This window comes from Colobus angolensis, unplaced genomic scaffold (genome assembly GCF_000951035.1).
Source record: "Colobus angolensis palliatus isolate OR3802 unplaced genomic scaffold, Cang.pa_1.0 Scaffold182, whole genome shotgun sequence".
NCBI lineage: Eukaryota > Metazoa > Chordata > Mammalia > Primates > Cercopithecidae > Colobus > Colobus angolensis.
The window spans coordinates 4,474,837-4,482,190 of NW_012114955.1; the positions used below are offsets into that span (position 1 = coordinate 4,474,837).

General features: G+C 44.4%; 1 pseudogene; it reads right to left on the reverse strand.

Annotated features, from left to right (window-relative positions):
• Nucleotides 1-6,082: 6,082 nt before the first annotated feature.
• On the reverse strand, nt 6,083-6,945 carry LOC105510056 (annotated as a pseudogene).
• Nucleotides 6,946-7,354: the final 409 nt, after the last annotated feature.

Consider the following 7,354-nt stretch of genomic DNA (forward strand, 5'->3'; position numbering starts at 1 on the left):
GTGATTATTGTCAGCTAATCTACAATCCACAGTCCACTTCACCAGTGGTCCCAATAATGTCCATTATAGCAATTTGGGGGGTTGTTCAGAATCCAATCCAGGATCATACGTTGCTGTTGTAATGGTGTTTCTTTATTTTCCTTTAATTTAAAATAGTTCCTCAGCCTTTTCTTGTTTTTCATGACCTTGACATTTTTGAGGAGTACAGGCCAGTTAATTTGCATAATGTCCCTGGGTTTGGACTTGTCTGAGGTTTCTGCTGGGTTAGGAATGCCGCGCCATGGGGAAGCCTCATATCAGGAAGCAAAGATGGGGGTCTGTCTCATCGTTGAAGACATCAACTTCAGTCTCTTGGTTAAATTGGCATCTGCCAGATTACTCTGCTGTTATGGTTTTCTTTTCTTTTGTAATTGACAAGTAACCTGTCGGGGAGATACATTGAAACCATGTAAGTGTCTTGCTATTCAACAACTTCCACCCTCAGATATTTTCTCTCAGGTGTTCCTTCACTCTGTCACCACCCTCTCTCCTCAGCACTTTTCCTTACTGGGGACTCTGGCAAAACTCTCTCCTCTGAATGGTATTGGTGTGCACACAGGGCTTGAACACTCTAGGACTTGATTTCGGATTCTCTGGGGTGGGCAGTGGTCCTGGTTGTCTCCAATTTACACAGTTCTTGAACTTCTTGGCATACAGCCCCTCTTGGGTTAACAGACCCCATAGCTGACTCTTCAGCATTTATTGTTTGGCTGCCACTTTCTTCCCAGCCCCTTCATTTCCACCCTCTCAGGGGATTCCTACTCATGCCATGTCTTCTCTTTGCCTGAGTCAGGTTGAAGGCTTGTATCTCCCTGTGGGTTCTCCCTTAGTCACTTGGGACTCCAGGAATCTGGCTCACCTTCCTGACCGTAGTTCTGGCTTTCCCACACCCTGCTGCTAATACAAGTTAACCTTTAGAATCTCCTGCCTGGTTTTAGTCTGAGGAACCTATTTTTTGTTCATTTGTTTGTCCATCCATCCATCCTTCCATCCACCCCTCCAGCTCCCTGTGCATCCACTCATCCATTCATCCATCCATCGATCCACTTCCTCAACCCCTCATGCATCCACTCATCCACCCACCCATCCATCCATTTATCCATCCATCCATCCATCCACCCACCCACCCATATAGTTCCTTTATATCCAAGGCACGTGCAGAGCAGCAGGGGGATAGAAATGACTTAGATGCCATAGTCATAGGCATTGTGGAGCTTGGAGCTCACAGTCCAAAAGAGAGACAGACTTTGGAACAATAAAGCAAATCACAATCTACACTGGAGGTTTGTGGAGCAGAGAGAAGAGAGCATCCAATTCCACTTGCATCCCAAAGACCCTTCATGGCAGAGAGGGTGCTAGAACTACTTGTTGAAGATTGAATGGGAGTTTGTTAGGAAAAGAGCCTCTGAATAGAGGGGATGGCATGTACCAAGACCAGGCTTGAGAAGGCAGAGTCCACTGCAGTGTGAGTCCATGCAGGCAGACCTGTTTGAGGTGAGACTGGATAGAGACCCTGGGGACAGCTCCTTAGAATCCTTTCCTGTCACACAGAGTAGTGCTGACATCATCCTTTAGGCTAAATGGAACCCAGATTTAGCAGAGGAGTGATAGGCACCATATGGCTTAAGTTTTAGCCTGGTGCTTCTGGCCAGTGATGAAGGATAGACTGAGTGGGGAGATATGGGAATCAGACACAGGTGGGGCCCCAGGTGAGAAGCAGCAAGGACCCCCATGGTGACAGTGAAGGCCAGGATGAGGGGAACTTGGAGACATTTCTAGCATAGAATCAACAGGGCTTGATGACTAATTTGATGTGGGATAAGGGAAAAGGGTGTCTGTGGTGAGCCCTGCCAGGTTTCTCTCTAGAGTGAGTGGATAGGAGGTTATCTTCTAGAGATGAGGAGTACAAACAAGGAACAGGTTTAGGGTAGAGAAGTGATGAGTCCAGTCATGCTGCCTGGCTCCCTCAGCAATCATGGTGCATCCTCGCAGCTCCGTTTGCCTGGATTGTGTGCCTCACATTTATTGTCTGCCAAATACCCTGGCTTCTTCCTGAAACAATCTCCTAAAACCATAAAGGTGATGACCTGAGCTCAGTGAGAATGAGAAGCTGATCACTCTGTTTGCTCTGAAGATTACAGAACTGCCTAGACACGAATATGCTGGTTCCTCTCTCTACCTTGACGTGGTGTGACAGAAGGAAAGTCAGACTCAGACCCCAACCCAGGCACTTAGAAAAAAACAGAAGAAACTTATTACCACGAGGTTTCAACCTGGGAGATGGCCCCACAGCAAGGCTCCCCAAAACAGAGAGTGAGCACAGTTTCAATTCATATACACCCCAAAGTATGTATACATGTTCAATTATTACCCCCATCTTTCCTACAACATCAAATTTCTTCAAGACTTTACTGGAAAGTGGTGGGGTTCCAGGCTCTCAGTTCTCCAGGCCTGCAGAGAGTGTTCCCCCAGCCCTGTGGCCCTTCCTGTCTGTTGTGCTGACACAGGTGCCTAGGCATTGCTTTCTCTACACATTTCAGGGTTTGTTTAGCTCACTGACGCATGGAACTTTTAGCAGGAAAGAACACATAGCGAAGAGGAACTTCTGATTTCCCCCAAGAAGTGCCATCTTCCCTCAGTGTTTTCCTCTCAAGGAGGGGCTGGTGGGGAAGGGAGATCACATTATCCCCTATTGCTTGGTATCCATGGATACCACCTGTGGGAGGCCTTATCCTTCCCTGCTCTGTCCAGTGCCTTAGCCACTGGCCACATGCAGCTCTCTGAGTTTAAATTTTAATTAACTAAAATTTAGTAAAGTTAAAAATTCAGTTTCTCATTAGCACTAGCCACATTGCGCGTGCTCCATGGCCACATGTGACTGGTGGCTATGTATTGGACAGCATAGACAGGGAACATTTCCATCATCACAGAGAGTTCTATTGGACAGCACTGTTTTATTGCAACATCCCAGATATTACTTGAAAGGTATAGGACTCAGGATCCTTCCACTCTCAAGTTGTGCTTCTTAGAGGCTAGAAATCCACCAGAGACCTTAGGTTGGGAGGAGTGCAGGAAGGCCACAACCCCTAGGGGCTCACTGGTGCTATATAGGAACTGGGCGAGGAGCCAAGGGCACTCAGTCTCATGGAGCTAAAATAGGAAGAGTGACCCCCCTGAGGTAGCTCCCTGCAGGGTGGGTTCCAGCAGCCTTCTCCAGGGCAGAAAGTGCCACCAGAGTTTGGGAATGCACAGGTAGCCTAGCCAGACCTCTGGCTCAGTATTGAGGCTGGTCTCCTAGCATGGGGGCAAGTGCTTGTCAAGCCCTTCCCCTCTGTTCTGTGGTCTCTGAAAAGCTGCCATTGAAAGATGCACAGCAGTCACTGACTCACTACGGTCAAATCATTGCCAGGCTTTGGTTTCTCTACCTTTAAAATGCATTCCACAGGCTGAATTGAGTCTAGTTACAGCATGAATACCACTTTGGGGACAGGCCGCTGAGGTGAATTGGGTGGCAATTTTGTATGGGAGAATCTCCACGAAGGGACCTGTCTGTGGCCTGCCTGGATGGAGGGTGGAATGGTCCACTCCTGCTGCCTGCACTTTCTCTCTGTCTTTCCTTCCCTTATGAAGGTTTAACAGTGGACAGAGGAGCCTGTGTCTCCCCTCACTGTCCTTTGGTCTCCTTGACAACAGTCATGCCCTTTCAGTGAGCCCCTCTCCCAGGTCTTTTGCGGCTAGACTTTCTTGGCAGAAAGCCATGAGTGAGACGTGGAAATGCAGAAGAAATACAACCCACAGCCAAAGGCTTCCTTGTTTTCCTGCAGCTAGAGGGATGCTGAAGAAGGCTGCTACATTTGTGAACTTCTCCTTCCTTCTGGGCAGCCCACAGTGTTTTGAGCACTCCATTACATTAGTCAAGGTGATTTTGTTGGTGGTAGTGTTCTTCCTTTTTCTGGGAGAACAGAAGAAATTTTTGTTGTTGTTGTTGTTGTTGTTGTTGTTGTTTTAACACAGTCTTGCTTTGTCATCCAGGCTGGAGTGCAGTGGCGTGATCTTGGCTCACTGCAACTTCTGCCTCCCCGGTTCAAGTGATTCTCATGCCTCAGCCTCCTGAGTAGCTGGGATTACAGACACCCACCACCACACCCAGCTAATTTTTGCATTTTTTTTTTTTTTTAGTAGAGACGGGGTTTCGCCATGTTGGCCAGGCCGCCCCAAACTCCTGACCTCAAGTGATCCACCAGCCTCGGCCTCCCAAAGTGCTGGGATTACAGGCATGAGCCATGGTGCCTGGCAAGAAATTGGTCTTATTCATTGCCAGGCCCATGCTTGCAGGCCTCCTTATGCCTTCTCTTTCCCCTTCACCAACTCAGAACCTTTTAATTGGGCAAACAAAAATGTACACTGGACGGCAGAGTCAGCCAAAATCTACCTTAGGGCAGAGAATAGGTCAATGGTCATGGCAACTGAGAAAGGCAGAACATTCATGGCAGGGTAAGGCAAGAGTGAGGCCTTCAAGCAGGAGAAGTTGGCAGCTACTGACAGTAAAAACTGCTTTTCTTTAGAACAAAACACATATGTTTCTACTGGACTACCTGATACAGAAGATAATGTGGTATGGATGGATAGTGTGAATGACAAATAATGTAAACATACTGTATTTGAAATAAACAAAAATGCTTACACAGCTCAATGGGTTACTTGGAAACAAACTCTGACTTGACTGTATTACTGAGCAAAAATGAAGTTGAAACAAAAATACCCTTCTTTTTTGACATGCATTTGGAGATCGGTAGGAAGGCACTACTTGTTTTTCTTTTTTAAAAAACTGACCTTCCTTTAGGACTTGGTCATAGAAGTGTGAACAATGTAAATGAATTCACCATTGTGAGTTGTTATATCATATCTATGTTACCTGTGTATTCTGAGATCATACATGTACCTGCCAAAATACCTGGGAAGGGCTGCTCTATCACAGTTACATCTGAGTTCTTGGCAGGCAGGACTGAGGAAGAGTAATTTAGAATGTTTTACATCCTATTTGAAAGAAATTGCTAATATTCCCTTAAATAACAGGTTATAATAGGAAGATACTACCTGGAAGCTACCCTTTTCACTTTGGTTCATTTTTATTTTTTATTTGTGATGTGTATAGTTGTTTGATTATTTTGCTTACAGTATAATCCTGCCACAAAGTATTAAAGCATAAGATACCCGCTTTTCTTTCAACATCTGGATTTTTCAAGTTTTATACTTCTACATCCACAGTATGTCAGCAGTTCTTGAGCTTTAAAAAAAGTAAGTGAATAAAACTCTTCTAAGAGTGCAGACGTCTATAACTACGTGGTACTAGGTGGGAAGGAGACAATGACAGAGGGGAAGAAAGCAGACATGTCCATTTGCAGGGAAGGTGGTTCAAATCTTGGGATTTAAAAACAAGTTCCTCGGAGAAGCTGGCTATAATGGAATTTCCAGAAAACTTCCTTTGCCCTCCATAAAGGACCTGAAAAGCCCCAATCCAAACTTTGGAAATCAACAGTTATGAGATGCTATAAATGAAGATGAAAGTAGAAGAAGGATGAATGTGTCTTCCATTTAGCTATAGCTTGTAGCAATACCTCTTTAGCTGTTGGTGGAGCAGTAAAAACCACTGAAGTCCCAGAAGTTCTTGGAAGAATAGCAGTAGAAAAGTAATGAACATCACACCTTGTCTAAATCAGTAACAGGGCTTCACAGCTAAGAAAATTTTCTAAACAGTAAGTGACTTCAGATTAGATGTCTCTTTCCAACATTAAATGTGGCAGAATTAACAACAACAACAGATTCACACATGGATATAGTGATAACAGAAAATTACAAGGCAGAGAACAGAAAAGAATGAAGACAATGCTAGAGGTTCAACAGTATTCCACGAGGCTAGAAAATCCATTAACTTTGGAAGCCCTAGCAAAATATCACTCTTGTTTATAAATCACTTACTTGTCATACGACCACACGTCGAATCTTTGTCTTTCCACATACAGAAGAATCCTATATTCAGCCTTTAAGTCTTTTGCATTTCTTTGCCATTCTTGTAGCTGAGTATCTTGTTCTCATCAATTTTGGCGCAGGTAACGGGTAGCTGCTGGTACAAGGCCTTTAATGTGGCATCTGACATCGTTTGATAGTTTTTACTAATTGCTGTTTGATACTCCTTTCCTGCATTCTCTGATTTTAATAAACTCCTTTACAGTTTGTACTTCATTCGAGACAGTTAGTGAATCCTGTACAACTTTATGACTGACCAATGGCGCATTACCCTCTTCATAATGGTGAACCTGAATTTTAAGCACTTCAACTACCTGGGCTATAGGTTGTTTGATTGTGAACTTCTGCTCTTATCTCCAATGATCATTCCAGAAGTTTTTAGGCTGAAACTGGTGGCTTTCAATACATGCAATAACAGTCGGTTTTAGCACAAACAGTACAGAAGCCTTGGCCATTGGAATAATGATCTTTCACATAGGTTTTTTTTTTTTTTTTTTTTTTTTAAAAACAGGGTCTCACTCCTGTAGCCTAGGTTGGAGTGCAGTGGCTCACTGCATCATCAACCTTCTGGGTAGCTGGGACCATAGGCGTGCATCATCACACCTGGCTAATTTTTGTATTTTTTAAAGTAGAGGCAAGGTTTTGCCATGTCTAGGCTAGTCTGGAACTCCTGGGCTCAAGCAACCCACCTACCTCAGCCTCCCAAAGTGCTGGGATTATAGGCGTGAGCCACTGTGCCTGGCCTGCATACACTGTTAAAGCACTGTCACAGAATTCTCTCCGGGACTTCAGACCTCCATCTACTTCCTCTGCGTGGGGGTCACTTGCTTCTTTCTGATCTTCATATCCTTCTGTCTTCACAGTTGTGAACAGATCCATGTTACAGTGGGCAAATGCATGTGCTGCTCCTTCCGTGAAGATTGTTATTATTTCCAAGTGAAATTGAGACATAAGAAAAGTTTGTCTTTAGTGCACCAAGGTTCTTCTGTATAAATCTGTTCAACTCTGTAACAATAAGCTCATCCCAGGAAATTGTCCCCTGCCCCATTTTCTATATCGTATTTGTGCTCAAGAAAAGGGGCTACTCCTAAATAGGGATGGTTGGATTTTAGTGACTTTTATAGACATATAGCCAAAAGAATGAATATCTCATAATGGAATTCCAGATTTTATTAGCCCTAGATGGTATAATTTTGGATTACACAGATATTCCTACAATTTCACTGTGTAATTCAGCTGGCTGAATTTGAGGACTGGGTACTGGGTGAGGAGAAGGTATGCATAGCTG